Raw genomic sequence first — 16,618 nt, 5'->3', positions numbered from 1 at the left:
ATATAAAATTTTATTTAATTAATTTATTCAGTTTACAACTCAATTTTTAAAATATATTTTATTAATTTATTCATATTACATCTAAATTATTATCCCATTCCTTGTATCCTCCCATTCCTCCCTCCCTCCCATTTTCCCCTTACTCCCCTCCCCTATGACTATGACTGAGGGGGACCACTTCCCCCTGTATATGCTCATAGTAACAAAACAAGGAAAACTTGAATGAAAATACAATAAATACAGTGGTAGAGTAATCAGAAAGGTGTTTGTAATACGTGAGACCATTTCTATAAGACTCATGTGCTGTCTGATGACATCCTGAGCTGGGATGGTAGAAAATAGTAGATTGCCAAATTAACAGATTCCAAGACATTTATATCTGTAAGTCCCAAGATATTAGTTCTGACACAGTAGTAGACAAGGAATTGGCTATTCAGAGCAGTAAAGCCAACCTGAGATAAGCAAATTAGCCTCTGGACCTGCAATATCTTGCCTTCTCCACATCACTGCACTGCTAGTGCCTCTTTGCAGACAAAACTTTTCCTAGTAATCCTTCTGGACAGTTACTAAATATCAAGAATCAAACATCACAACAAGCCTAGAAAAGCAAATATTAAGCACAACACTCATTATAAGTGATTGTGTCTATTGTCGACTGATGGTTCTGTATTGTCTTGTTCTGGTCCTGTGTGGATCATTAAAACTGGCTTTAAGCCACGTTTACGTAATGATATTGTAAGTATTAACTGGCATTCCAATTATTCTCCATTCTTGAATAAATGCCTGAAGCACATCTTAATTTTTTAAAACTTCCCAGATTAGAAATTTTGCAGCCAAATAAGTACTTAGCATGAGAAATGAAAAACAAGGGCATATTTTTGCTTTTTACATTTGAAAGAGGCAGTCAAAGAAAAACACACATTTCCATTGTGTTTTTCAGAAGAGTTACTAGTCCTTGTTTTATGGGGGAAGTCCAGTGGAGGCAGATGAATCGCGTACAGAGAATTCTCCATGAGTGTTGGTCAGAAGTCTCTATGACGTTTTCTTCAACTTTTGAGTACCATTAGGATTTTCACAAGGACTTTGTCAATGATACTTCTTACAAAGTGTGCTTTAAAACCATCCAACCTTCAAAACAAACAAACAAACAAAAACATAAATTTCATCTTTTGCATGATTCAGTGGTCTGCCATGAATTCTACCAGTAGTCAGGGCCCCTTGAATAAGTAAGGCTACACTGATGTCTACATGTCTAGGTATGCCTGGACAGCTGACCAGGAGGAAGTCATCCTGTGGAGGCCTTGTGTTGAGAGGATACTCCAGAGTCCTTCAACTGAGTTAAAAGCCCAATACCCAGGAGCCCCTGATAGACAAGTTTAGGGCAATTAAGAAACTCCAAAAGCATTCTTCCCATTATCCCTGGTAAGGTATCCACCAGAGAAGGATACTCAGACATGGGCTTAAGCCAACAGAAAGGCTTTATTAGTCACCAGGCAACAACACTGGGTGTTCAGGATTCCTTTTCAGATTCCTCATCCCGAACAATACTTCCATTATGGGGCTCTGTTGTACTAAGTTCTGAGTGGCTTCAATGTTAAAATACATCAAAATTTGTTTCAACCTGCATTCCAAATTTTTAAACTTCCTCTCCTCCCTTTGGCTGTGGTTTTTCAATTTGCCTGAATACAGTGAGCAACACACTCACCTTACCCGAAGGAAGGCTTACATAGACATTCCTTTCTTGGAATGAAGTTTCAGATGGGCAGATAGGATTTACATAAAGGTTTTATCACAATGGAATTTAACGGCTTCTAGCGCAATTCGCAATATCTTAAAAGACCATATTTAATGTGTTCAAGTTCTTACTGCCACTTTTACCTTCTGGAGTCCCACTAGCATTGGCTATTCTGCTCTATTTATAGAATTTTAGTGTAGTCCTAAATATTTATTTAGATACTACTAAATACTCTAAAGGTATTTACCAAATACCTTCAAAAGGCATCTGAACCACACTACCAAGATGCTATATACGTAACACCACTCCTTTGCACCAATTTTCTTTGTTAAATTTTTTTTACTAGATTAAAAGTTTTCACATTATGAATTAAAAGAGCATAGACTTATATAAACTCACAGTTTCAGAGGACTTCGTCTGTGTTCAAAGGGCTCAGCAATTCGGGCTCTGAGGCAAGGCAAGACACTGCAGTGACGGCCATGTCACTGAGACGGCCACAGTGAAGCACTTGGTGCTCAGCTGAGACTGGACATTGTAGTGTAAGAGATAAACAAAGGGATCTGAGCACATCATGAAAACCACAAAGATAAACTTAGATTGACAACTCTAGCTTCTTGTAAGGAAAAAAAATTATCTTGCTCTCAAAGACAAGGAAGTGCACCAGCATACAATCATACTACCCAGAATGCACCTGATTTCAGACGTTAAAGAAACTGAGGTCTGGTTGATGGCTGAATAGGGAACAACATGATCTGTGAGATCCATGATAAATTTATAATATAATAATTCACAGAAGGGAAAGACCCAGATATCAATTTAATAATTGATCATGAACCCAGAAATCTATTCATCTTTAAGAAAAAGAAACAGTACATCATTGATTAATTTATTTAAATGGATGTTATATTGATTGTTTGATTTGTACATTCAGTTAATAAAACTATACTTTGACCTTATCTAACTCATGCTTTTTAGTAGTCTATGAGTTAAAGATAGAAAACTTAATATGAAATTATTTTATATTAACAAAATGGTCATAAATACTTATATAAAAATCTTATATATAATTATAATATATTTTATTATCCTCATACAATTATTATATATAATAATATATAACAACATATAAAACAATTTTATAATACATTTACATATAATTATACTTATATAATATATATAATATATATAACAAAACAATAACAAACAGTATCTGAAAAAGACAATATGGAGGAATTTGTACATTTCTGCTTTACTTTTAGTTACAATAGTTATGTAGAATATGAAAACAGGATCAAAGCCAAAGATCATGTGTACTATATGTTTACTCAAACTTTTGGACATCATGAAAGAGATTTCAGTTTTTTTCAGTTATTTTCTGTTTCTGTTCTATTTAGCCAATAGAAAAGTACTTTTAGATTTTTTGACACAGCAGTTCACACTCGCAGGAGAAGGAAAAAAATAACTGAACAAAATAATAGTAGATTGATTAAAAGCTAATTGATGATATACTTTCCTAAATTTCATTCAGAATGTGTATGTACTCATAGACACCTTTGCTGTGACTATCATTCCTGTTTGGAAACTATTTTCTTACTAATTGTACTTTTTAAAATATTCAATTATTTTGCTTGACCAATAAGCAAAATTGTGGATGGGGATATAATGATACTTAATACAGGAACACATACTTCTTACATATTACACGTCTGTGAAGTGTCTTTGATCTTTATAATACCGTGGAGAGTGGATTAACTTATTGTTTTGTGGCCCATTTTTCAGATGGATATATGGAGCCATTGAAAAGTAAAATAAATGCAAAGATGCAGTATTTGTACTCATGATCAGGCACCAGTTTCTACCCAGTGTCCTTTGTAACTCTGAAATCAGAAAAAGAATTATACAGTTTTACAATAGACAGAATCATTGATTTGTAGATTCTTACCTATATTACTAACAAAAGTCATATTGCTGTATGTAAAATTGAAATGTACATTATACAATATAAAAAATTGCCATAAAAACTCTACTCTTAGGTCTGCCATTCAGACACTCTGATGAGAGTAACTTATGTGTGCTTCGACAGTAATTATTTTAATAAAATATTAGAGATTATTTTTAACAGGTCGGATTGTTATAGAGAAGACATTTTATATAAAATAATGCAGTCAGCTAGCTAGCAGAAGCACAGTTTATTCTGTTTTTCTTCCCTATCATTATTCAAGCAGAGTTTGTAGCTCAGCAGCCTTGTGTTGTATGTGTATGTTACAGAGGACAGGTTTGCAATCGAAACTGATTGCTTGCCCAAACACCATCTGGCCTACCTATTTATAATATGTCAAATGAGACTGCCCAAGGTGTGAGGAAAATCTTAATTTCACATTTATTCAGGTCATATTGGTTGAGGAGTCTCAGGCCACAGCTCACACTGCACCATTACAATGTTTATGTTTATATCACAGCTCACACTTTTTTTTTTTTAATTCACCTGAACGCTTTCTGATTTTCACTGTTTTCCCTATAATTATTTTTAACACCTAACATTCAAGTCATAACATTACGGATACTGCTACAATATAGACTGTTTTAATTGTTAGTAAAATAACTGATTAAATGGTTTAGAAGCTAAATGTACTTGAATATATTTATTTTAAATAATTATTGCCATTCTAATAAAATTACATATCCATATAGAAATATACACATATCAAATCTTTAAAAGTACACCATTGTCTCTTGTAAAGAAGATATTTATTCTTTATAATGAGTTTTTTCTTAATTAGTTCCAAACAGACTATCATGAACACACAAATGTGAGGTTTTACTTGAAAGTTAATGACTCAGGATATTTTAAATAACTGATAAGCAGGATAGCAATGATCAACATCTGAGATTTTTTTAATCTGACCTCTACATGTACACTGCGGCATGTGTGTATCTATGTACACACACACACACACACACACACACACACACACACACACAGAGACAGAGATAGAGACACAGAGATTGAGACAGAGACTGAGACAGAGACAGACAACACATACATAGACTTAAAAAGATAATGTGTAAATCTGACTAAATATTGAAACTAAATCAAATACCCTGCATTAAATATTATTGGCAAATGTATTCTGTTTGAGTTAAAGTCGGATCTATTTTGAAATTTTCATACATAATTTTCAGTGATACATATAGATTATTATTGAAGTCTAACAGAAAATGGTTATCGGACATAAAGATGTTTTTACAGGACATTTCTTTCACTTACGCTCCTTTTTTTTATTTTTTATTTTTTGCTTTTGATGGTGTGGTGGTTTAGATTTTCAGACACAGCCACATTAATTCAGGCTGTCCTGGAATTCATTCTTTGTTTCATGATTGTCTGTAAGGTCTCTATCATCCTGTCTCAGTATGCCAAGTTCCGTGGTTACAGGTATGAGCTATCAGACTCACCTTTAAAATTGGTTTTAATCCTCTGATATTTATTGTGCTTGTACAACCTTTACCTTGCCTAACTCCCGTGGGAAAATAGTACTTACATATTTCAGATTTTTCACTAAGCTTTGGAAACTATCTTACAATTCTGACTACATACTATAATTATTAAGCCCAATTTTGACAGGCATTGTTTCTACTACAGAAACTCTTAAGTGGTCAAAATGCTGAGAAAGAGTGACTAAGAATATTGAGCCATAGGGGGACATTTTTTATTTTTATTTTTATCATTCTGCCCTTTAAAGCTGCACTGTCCTTGAGGCACCAATTTTCAATAATGGCACTGAGACTTTTCATTAATGATCAATGCCTAGGGTCTTCTTTTAGGCTGATTCCCAACTAACTCCTAAAGTTCAATTTAACCCATTTACCCCAATCTACTTTTTCCCGTGTCGCTTGTTACCTCTCTTCAGTGCCTTTACTTTCATCTGACCTCCTTTCTGTCTCACTGGGAAAAAAAAAAATCCAGCACCTCTCTTCCCAGAATTTCTCTCTCCCCAGAAGGAAGTCCCGCCTAATAGCTCCTGCCTAGCTATTGGCCAATCAGCTCCATATTTAACCAATCAGAAAATGCCTTAGTCAGATAAGGAAGGACAGAGAAACATCTTACAAAAGATTCTCACAATAGCCCACACCTCAAGGTTCTGGGGATATATTTGGAATGCAAGAGCCAGAAGATGGAATGGAGTGCTGTGAAATGCTGCCTTCTGGTCATATCATGGTTATTTGTTCACATGAACTAAAATCAACTGTGCTTACCTGCATAAGATCAAGTTGGTTAAAATTTCTAGCATGAATGAGGAGTCAATGTCAAGGCCTCACACTTAGGTGAGGTAGTTCCTGCAGATCCAGATGGAAAAGGGAAAATCTCTGTCTATTGTGGTATAGTGACTAGGTGGTTGTGCATGCCTCTGTGTATTATTAATCCCTTCAAATACGTTATGAGCAAAATTAATCATATCAGTGCATTCATAACAACAACAATAATAATTAATAATAGCAATAAATTTTAGTTGTTAAAGTTGTCTCTTTGGTAGGAATGGCCCTTAGCAAAATTGGAGAAGGAAGAGAAGTAAAAGAAGGAGAGAATATGACCTAGATACACTGTACTTATGTCATGCAATGTCATAGAAAAAGTAAATAACATTACTTTATTAAAAAATAACATACATGTCTATAATGTATCTTGATCGTATATACCCTCCCATATTAACTTATCTCCTTCCAAAATCACATGCACCTTTTTTTCCTAAACAAATCCCGCTCTTACTTTCAAGATGTTTACTTTTATGATGCACTGAGTTTAATTAGGGTTGCTCCTATAAGAATGAATGTCATGTTATTTATTGGAATATGATCACTTACCCTTGGGTAAATCACTAACTGACTCCCTCTCCTCTGGAATCTATAAACTGCCAATATTTCCTAGGCACTGAAGTGGGACCTCACGAGCTCCTCTAATCATCTATGCTAGAATGTTGACATGCTTGATCTTAAGAAGATTTTGTGCAGGTAAACACAGCTTCTGTGTGTTCATTATATCAATGACCGTGCTATGTGCAGACACCAATGATTCACAGCATCCACCTCCATCTTGCAGACCTGACATCCTTTCCTCACAGTATTTATTAATGTTCCTGTACCCTTTGGACTTGGTGCAGATACAATGACCCCATTTAGAGATATGGAACCAACAGGGAATTGGCCTGTTAAGAATTGCTTATTAATTTAAAAGGAGAAGAGGGCTTTTTTTTTTACAAAGTTCAGAAGAGTAGTGACGTAGATTATAAAGATAAATAGAAGCCAATATGATATGTCTATGTAGCAAAACAACAGTAACATGTTCCCTACTTGTGCGCTTAGAGTTTTCAAAACTTACTTTATTAAGGTTCTTAAAGGTTTCGACCTCCCTTCTAATCCACCACTCAAAGTAGAGGGAAAAAATAGTAGGAAAAAGGCCTTGTGTATCTGTTTAGACATTGTTCTCTGGCCCAATTTCACTGAGAGTTGTCAGGATACCAACAGTCCAGTCCAATAGCAAACACCAAATAGCAACATGAATCCGTAGTGGAGGCATGATCCAGCAGAAACAGCACAGCTTCTCTGAATTGACACAAGTCAACCAAAGCAGTCAGGATCAGCAGGAGTACCATGAGAAATTCTCTGGAACATGTGTCTCTATGAAGCAAAGACCAGAGAAGTGATGCTGATGAAAAGAAAAAGTGTTATCACACTGTGGGGGGTCTGTTTATATCATTTCTAAACATCACATGCTCTCTCACACTTCTATCTCCAGCAAAGCATCAAGTAGCCTCTCATGCATCTGTGTTCTGCTAGCAAAGTGAGGAGAAGTTTTCAGTGGTGGAAAAACACGCCCACATCTCATGCTTGGGACCAAAACAAAAACCACGTAAAAGAAGCCAAAGCTTCAACTACACCCGCTGGAGCTTAGGATGTCTCTCACAATTTGCATTGACCAAGTTTACAATGTCAGGCCTGGATCCTTTTATGTGGAACTGGCCTCCAAAACATTCACACTCTTTTGTTATCTCAACTAAATCTGTTATGTCACCATTGCTTTAGTAGGTGTACTTTTCCAGGCAGGTCAATATTATAATATTCAGCGTCCACCACTACCAAAAGCTGTTGATGGATTTTTCACCCCAGCAGTGTGCACAGAACCTTTGGTGTTTAAAAAAAAAAAAAAAAAAACTAGCCAGCAAGAGAAAAGATTCCATCTCAATTCCACTTTGTTTCTCTATATCCTGGACTGAGAGTGTGTGGTTCCTTCAGAAGTAATGTTTTACTGTGTTTGTCTGAGAAAGGAAGGGAGGAAAGAAAGCACTGGCAGTAGCCTGTAATGTTTGGTAAGCATTTGAGGTCTCTATAACCGCAACTCATAGGGAAATATCTCAGACCTGGGTCTTGGATTTTCACTTAACAAAGATTTTGTTTAATTATTGTAGATATTTTAAGTGGCCTGAATCATGACATGAAGATGAGTACCTACTAAGATAAAACAATGGAAAACTTTCTAAATATTTTACTAAGATAAAAGAATGAAGAATCCAGATGTATATTTTCTTTAAATATATATATATACACACACACAGAGAAAGAGAGAGGAAGAGAGAGAGACTTTTATTATTATTGATTGATTGATTGATTGATTGGTTGGTTGATTTTGGTTTTTCGAGACAGTGTTTCTCTGTGTAGCTTTGGCTGTCCTGGACTCATTTTATAGACCCACTTGGCCTTGAACTCACAGCCATCTGCCTGCCTCTGCCTCCCAAGTGCAGGGATTAAAGGTGTGAGGCACCACACCCGGCTTGAGAGACTTTTTGAAAAGGAAGATAAGGAACTAGAGAGATTGCTCAGTGCTTCTTTTACAGAGGACACAGGAGCCACTTACAGCATGGAAATAACGACTCACAACCGCCTATCAATCTAGTTCTGGGGCTTCAAAACCCTCTTTTGTCCTCTTCAAGCTCTAGCATGCACATAGTGCACATAAGCCCAGGCTGCTTCACAGGCACACTCATAAAGAGAAAAAAGCCAACCAACCAACAAACAAAACAGGTAAATAAATCTAAGCACCAAACAAAATCTGGAAAACTTTTAAAAAAGGAAATGGTGACTTTAAAATTTTAAAATGTCAGCTTCCGTCTTTAATTTATGCAATCAAACAGAAGATGCTTACAGTACTATGGTAGCACAGAGGTAATAAAATTTTAAACAATGATATTAGAAAATGTCTAGTATGCCATAAGGCAGCTAGCTTTTCTTTCAAGTGATATAAGTAAATTATGCCTCAGTTCTTCATATGATTTTATATTCTTATTGGATTGATATTTCTTTTTATTTTTTAAAAAAATTTATGCACATTGTTGTGAGCTGCCATATGGTTGCCGGGTTTTGAACCTGGGTCCTCTGGAAGAGTAGTCAGTGCTCTTAATTGTTGAATCATCTCTCCCTCTCCATTAAAAAAAAAAAAACAGTCTATTCTGGCTGCACATGAGTTAAAAAATTACTAGATTATAAATTTCTTATTAAATTGACACCGTGTATCTCCTGAGACTGTTGATATTTATATACATTTGGATGCTCTTGCCTGAAAGGCTGCCCTACAGCCAGGCAAATGATGTGTAGGTGCCAGTGCAGAAGTATTGATCAGCAACAGAAGGCAAGAAAGAAGACATAAGTGAAATCAAAATGGCTATGCAGGTAATGGAAACATGTTTGCTGGTAAACCGCGATTTCAACTATTGTATTAAAACAACTAGCTTACGGTTTTCAATACTGGTAAATTAGGCTCTTGTTGTAGTTTCATCTCAGTATATTCTTGCTGACACAGGAATTCTGTTTTATTTGATAACACTAAATCGTGGAGAAGGCCCTTGTCACCTAAAGATATCCCCGCAGCTAAGCCTTTTGAAACACAGGCAGCTTCTCCATTTGGAAATTCACTAAGTAAAAATACTTAGAAGTGTGTTTTCAGAGATGAAGACAAGGGACAGAAAAAGAATTCTAAATGAGTAATAACACTGTGCTCGGTGTAGCCTGGACTTCAGAACCTAGCTTGACCTGCCTTGCAGAGTTCCTGTTGTGGAGGATTGATCTCCGCCTAGCAGGGATCACAGGCCCCTGGCCATGTACTCCCAGCGTTCTATGGGGAGAGCTGCTGGAAGCCCAGCGAAGAGCACAGAAACAACAAGGCTTTGCCAGCTAACGGGGAATTCAATCAAAAGCAGGCACTTATGCCCTATACTCTTTAGCCAATGGGACAGGCTGGCAGAACAAAGTAATTCATGGGAGCTACGCACGGAAAGAAGCATGGGGAGTTCTTTGAACGCCGCGTTTAGAAGATGGAGATAACAAAAGTAAAAATGTATTCACTTAGAAAATGGGAGTAAGTACCCCAAAACAAACTAGTGATTTTAGGTATTTTTACTTGCATTTTGAAGAGGGAAATTTAGGGACTCTATCTCATAGCTTTATTAGAAGACAAACATTTCCACTTGCTAATGACAGGCTCGTTTTCTTCTATTTTGTCCATTACAATCTGTTATATCTTACTATATTTTATTTTATTATTCTCTCTTAGAAGCCTGTTAGTTTTGTTATGAGAAATAGGAGAGAAGTTTATTTAGATTGGAAGGGAAGTAGGGAAAAGCTGGGAGGAGTAGAGGGAGGAGAAAACATAATCAGGATATATTGTGTGAGAATGTATTTTATTTTCAATAAAACGCAAACAAAAGTTTAAAAAGAAAATAATGACTGTTTGTCTGGATGTGTAGTTCTTAAAAAGCCTCTTGTTCACTGATATCATTCAGTGTCCAAATACAGAAATTGTCATTTTCTCATGTATTCTTATTAAAACATTATGTATATAGCTGTGTAATATATATGTACATAATATGTTTCACATGCATATTCCTTAAAAACAAAAATGTCACATGCACATGGTTTGTGTGTGTGTGTGTGTGTGTGTGTATGTGTGTGTGTGCACATGTGTGCTTCTACCTGAAGCTGAAAATTATCTTTTCAAGATCTTTGAAGAATTTTGTCAGAAATTTGATAGATTGAAGTAAATCTATTGATTGCTTTTGGTGGAATAGCCATTATTACTATATCAGCCCTACAGATCCTTAAACATAGAAGAGCTTTCTATCTTTTTGATATTTTCTTCAATGTCTTAAAAGTTTTTCATACAAGTTTTTCTTTTTCTTGGTTAAAATTTCTCCGAGATATTTTATATTATTTGAGACTATTATGAAAGGGGTTCTTCCTCATTTATTTTTCCATCCATTTGTCATTTGGACATGGGAGCGCCATAGATTAATTTTGTTCCCAGATATATTGCCTAAAGTGTTTATTTTCAAAAGCTTTCAAGTCTTCAGGTGACATTTTGTGGGTCACTTATGTAAACTCTCATATTATCTACAAAAGACGATCTGTTGATTTCTCCCTGTCTCTATCATTATTTTTAATTCGTAGTTTTTTTTTCTTCTAATTCTGGAAGCCGCTATGTGCTTATATGGTTTGGATATCAGGATGATTCATAAGACAATTGGGCAATGCTCCTTCTATTTCTATATTGTAGAATATTTTTAGGGGAATTGATATTAAGTGTTCTTTGAAAGTCTTAAAATTCTTCATTAAAACCATGTGGTCCTCTTTCTGGTTAGTATACTTTTAATGACCACTTCTACTCTAGGAGTTACAGGTTTGTTTACATTGTTCTACTTATATTGATATAAACTTTGTAAGTAGTATATACTGAGAAAATTATACATTTCTTTTATATTTTTCAATTTGGTGAAGTATAGATTTTAAAAGTACGTTCTTATAAGTATCTGGATTTCTTTAGTAGCCTTCCAAACTAATTCCCTAGACTTAAACCCAACTCTGTGGCAAACCATCTACTGAATCTCCCCTTTCCTCTCCTGCCATCTTCAAGAGATCACACAGATTTTCACATCCAAATCCCCCTTGCCCTGCTTATTGCTTTTCTCTTTTTCATTTTCCTTTCTGGTTTTTGTTAATTTAGATGATCTCTCACAGCCTTTTAGTTAATTTGGGCAATCTTAATTTGGTAATCTTAATGTCTATCTCAAAGAACTAACTCTTTATTTCATTGATTCATTATAGTAGCTCTGTTTGTTGGTTTGTTTCTATTCCATTTATTTATTTGCTTATTGTTTTTATTTATTTTATTTTTTGTTTTATTTATTTTATTTTATTTATTTTAGTTTAATTATTTTTTCTGTGTACTCGTTTTTGGCTGTGATTTTCTTCTTTTTTGTTCTAGAGCTTTCAGATTTGGTGTTAAATTACTTACATGAGATCTCTCCATTTTGTTGTTGTTGTTTATGTAAGAACCTGGTGCTATGATCCACTTTCCATTGTAGCCCATAGGTTTGGGTGTTCTGGGAACTCATTGTCATTCGGTTCTAGGAAGTCTTTAACACTTTTCCTAGTTTCTGTTGTTTTTTTTTTTTTTTCATTCATTAGAGAGTTGTTCACTTCCAATGAGTTTGTAAGCTTTTTTTACATCTTCTTTTGCTGTAGATGTCAAGCTTTAATTCATATTTGTGAGCTAGGATGCAGGGTGTTACTTCAAGTTTTTTTTTTTATTAAGACTTCCTTCCTGCTTGAATAAGTGATCAATTGTGGAGAATTTTCCATGAGGTCGTGAGAATATGATGCACTTTTTTGTTTGTGTGGAATGTTATTTAAGTGTATGTTAAGTACATTTGGCTTGTAACATCACTTATTTCCTGAATTTATCTGTATCACTTCTGTCTGGATGACTTGTCTATTGTGGAAAGTAGGGTACTGAAGTCTCCCTGTTTGAGGGCCAATATGTAGCAATGTTTCTTTTACAAGCTTGGGTACCCTTGTGCTTGGTTCATAAATATTTAATTTCATTGTGTTCTTGGTGATTTTCTTTTTATGAGTACTCAGTGTCCTTCCCTAGTTTGTATAATCAGTTTCAGTTAGAAGTCTACTTTGTGAGTTATTGAAATTATAGAATCTATCACGTATTCAATACCTGAGATTCTTTCTTCCATCTTTTGCGTTCTGTTGGTGAAGTTTGCCTCTGAAGTTCCTGTTTAAGTTCCTAAATATCTGTATTTCCCAGTTTCTTTCAGTTTGAGATATCTTGATTGATTCTACTTCCACTTCCAGGTCTTGAACTATTTATTTGCTTACTTCCAGAGTTTGTGTTTTCATAGATTTCTTTAAGGAATTTGTTCATTTCCTCTTTTTGGAGCTCTACCATATTCATAAAGTCCACTTTAAGGGCTTGTACTGTGTTTCAGGTACATTTGAATATTCCATGCCTGCTGTGGTAGAGTTGCTTGACAGTAGTTGAGACATATTTTCCTGACTGTTAATCACTGTGTTTTTACTTTGTCATCTAGGCATCTGGGATTAAAGGTGCTGATATCTCTTCTTATCTTTGTTGGATAAATGTTTCATTCTTTGATTTTCATTGACTGCTCTGGTACTTAGGAGAGTGTTGGCCGTGTGTTGTCTGGTGGAAAATGCATCTTGGATCCTGATAGCTGTTGACACTAAGGGTACCAGATAAAATGTGTTTCTAGGTATTGCAGCTGACACTTAGAAATGGAGATGGGCTAGGAGTGGGAATAACAGGGTGCTTAGAAAGGAAGAACAAGTGATGTTCTACCAGGCTCTGCTTAGTCCCTGGGACTAGAAGCAGAGAGTGAGGAGAGGGTGCATTATGTATTCTGCTACAAAGCTAGGAATGAGACTTAAGAAATAGACATGGAGGAATGGGGTCAGGGGTGACGATTTGCAGGTACCTTACAGCATCCCTGTTTGCAGTGGCCTGTAGGTTCCTAGGGAATGTCTGCTAGGCTTGGGGGCTAGAAAAACAATCATTGACCTGGGGTGAGGAGTTAGGCAAGAAGATCTGTGTAATCCACATAGGGTAAGGTGGAGAGAGTCCTCAGCAGGAGGTCTGCTGAAGAGGTGGGGATGAGCCTGGATGGTCAGATTGGAGGAGCTGAGGGAGGAGGAGGAGATGCAGTTAGCAAACTGTCTCCCGAGACGCTGTGGCCTAAGGGTTCCTAGGAAATTCCTGCTAGGATTGGAAGCTGGTAGAAAGCCATGAGAGTGGTGAGGGGAATTTGGTGGGGATCTGTGTAATCCACTGAAGATGGAGCAGGAAAGGGGGTAGGGATTCAGCAGGGTTTGCTATAGAGTTGTGTATAATACTGCAGAATTGGTTTTGAAGTAGATAGTGGGGAAGTGAAGAAATGTAACTATTCTAGCTGTTTCTAAAGAGCCCTGTGGATTCCCAGAGAGTGCCTGCTGGAGCTGTGAACTATTACAAAGAAATAAATTGGTGGTGGGGTGTAGGAGAATATGATCCATTGGAGATGGAGTCATGGATGAGAATATCCTCAGCAGATGGTCTGCCTCAGAGTTAGGGGTGTACCTGGTTGATTGATTTTGGAGAATTGGTAAGATAGGTGAAAATCTGAAGTTAGTCTACCTGTTTTCCTGAAATGCTACATGTATGCCAAAGTTACTCTAAACCTAAAGTACTTAAGACTCTATAAAGATAAAAATTTTGTTGCAAAAAAATTTATCCTGTATTGCATAATTTTCTGTTTAAAAATCAATGACAAAGATTTACATGAAAGTAATTGTTTATAAGCCAAAAAGCCACTGCAGAACTGTGTAACAAAGTATATTGTCAAACTTTTTAAATGGATAAGAATCTGAACCAAATATATTCATGCAGACCATTTTAATGTTCCGTTTGCCACTGATAATTGATTTCACTTAAAATTTAAGAAGCAAGGCTTCAGGTTGAGATCACAGTTCAGAGGTAGGACCCTGGCCTGAAAGACCTATGTTCAATTTTTCCTGGTACTGCAAGTGGAGGAGTAAAGGATTATTAGAAAAGGGAGAAAAATCAACAACTTTAATTTATGTATTTCGGACTAAGCATTCCTGAAGTCTATGGGCAAGGTTGGCCAGAACATCCTGCAGTACTTACACCCCACCACCAGGGCATCTTTGCTTAGCATAACAGTAGAAAGTGTAAAGGCATGCATGGTTTCAAAATATTTTAAAATGTCAGTATTTGAGGAAATGATGTCAGTAGAATTCCATGAAAAGAGGAGAAAACTTGCACAGATGTCAAGAAAGATAACTTGAGTTTTCTGGAAATATTGGAAATGGATATATTGCATGGTCAGGTCTCCAAGGAGGCAAAGTTTAAACAGGGTTCTGCACTGTTGTGCCCTGTAATTTTGAGAAGTTTTAGACCCTTGGAAAGTAGGCAGCTTTGTATCTCCCTTCTGAACCAAATATGACATTGGTACGCTTCCTAGTACAAGCTCTTTATTTTTCATTACCATGTTTGAATTAGCTTCTGATTTGTTCTCTTGGGAATTACATTACAAGTTTGCTGTTTGCTGGAAAAATAAAGAAAACATGGCTGAACCTAGTACTGTCATGAGAAGCTCTGAAGTCAGAATGGTAGCTTCAAGCACAATGAACATTCTGAACCACTGCATAATTTCACAATCCTGTAAGGTGAAGGAATTCGTGGTTAACCAGTCCACAGCAGTGAAATGTGATATGTGCATCCACGGAAAGATATGTGAGTGTCGAATGGGGTGTATACTTCTTTCACAGAAAACAGTGTTTTAAAACGTGTACAATTGAATGTGTTTTTAAATTTAGAGAAAAGATGTTCTGTGTCTACAGTAACTGGGAAATTCTTTAAGGATAAAGAATACTTGAAGAAAATGAAGATGAGTTTTTTTTCTAAGAAATCACATCTCTCTTCTATATGTGATAATAGCCTTTAAACAGTTTCTCAGCATTGTGGTTGAATTCCCAAAGAAATGAAGACTTGGATGCAAAGAGAAATCTGTATACAAATATGTATGGTAATTTATTCGTTTATCCACAATTCTGAGGTACACAGACATGCTTAAATGAACATGATTAAACAAAGTGTATTTCAACATTAACATGACCTGCTATTCAGGTGATTAAAACAGAAAATAATTATTGATATGTAAAACAGTCTGCATGAATGTATAAAGAATTCCACTCGGTATGAAAAAAAATCAATCTTAAAAGTTACATACTTTATGAATCCACATACTTAATATTATTTTCATGATGAAATTAATAAACAGAAAATATGCTAGTGGTTGTTAAATTTAAAAATAGGTAAGGTCATGATTACGTGACTATAAAGGGTCAAGTAGAGGCTGAGCGATAATACCTTCTAAACCAACATGAGTACTCTATACCTTGAAGGTTATGACTGACTTATTCGGTAACAGTGTTCTTCCAGATGTAATCAAACATCTCCAAATGACATCATAGTACATCATCTTAGTGGAGTCCAAATCCGTATTTGCCCCTGTGAGGGTAGAAAGGGAAGAGAAATATGAAAAGAGGTAAAGAAATGGGAGCCTTACAGCCAGAAACTTAACACCAATCTATCACAAGCTGGAAGGGACAAGGAAAATTTCTGTTCTAGAGCCTTTGAGTGGAGAAATCACTACTAACACCTAGATTTCAGACTCTTGGCCTCCAGAACGGAAAGAGCCAGAATGTCCATGTATCAGGCTGTGTTAAAATGCTAACGAATTTCCAAAAGAATTAATGAGGTAGTGAGTTTTTTCTCATGAAAATACTCATTTATCTTCGTATTAGTGATATGGTATCACATTTTTACAGCATATAAACAGTGGCAAACCATGGCCAGAAGAGAAGACTGAAAAGGTACATATTATTTTACCTAACAGCATATGAATCAATAGTAATCCCTCATTAGCTTTAATGATAATAATAAAAAGAAGTGGCTTTCAACTTGGTTTCTTG

The 16,618-nt window shown here is 35.8% G+C and overlaps 1 protein-coding gene across 11 annotated transcripts in view; it reads left to right on the top strand.

The window, feature by feature from the left end:
* Positions 1-16,618, top strand: part of TENM3 (teneurin transmembrane protein 3) — a 2,605,219-nt gene that overhangs the window by 171,344 nt on the left and 2,417,257 nt on the right. The gene's annotated exons all lie outside the window — the stretch shown is intronic.

Source organism: Acomys minous (genome assembly GCF_964271855.1).
Source record: "Acomys minous genome assembly, chromosome: 15".
Classification (NCBI taxonomy): Eukaryota; Metazoa; Chordata; class Mammalia; order Rodentia; family Muridae; genus Acomys; species Acomys minous.
Note: the sequence above shows the minus strand (reverse complement) of the source record. Positions and strands in the feature narration are given on the sequence as shown.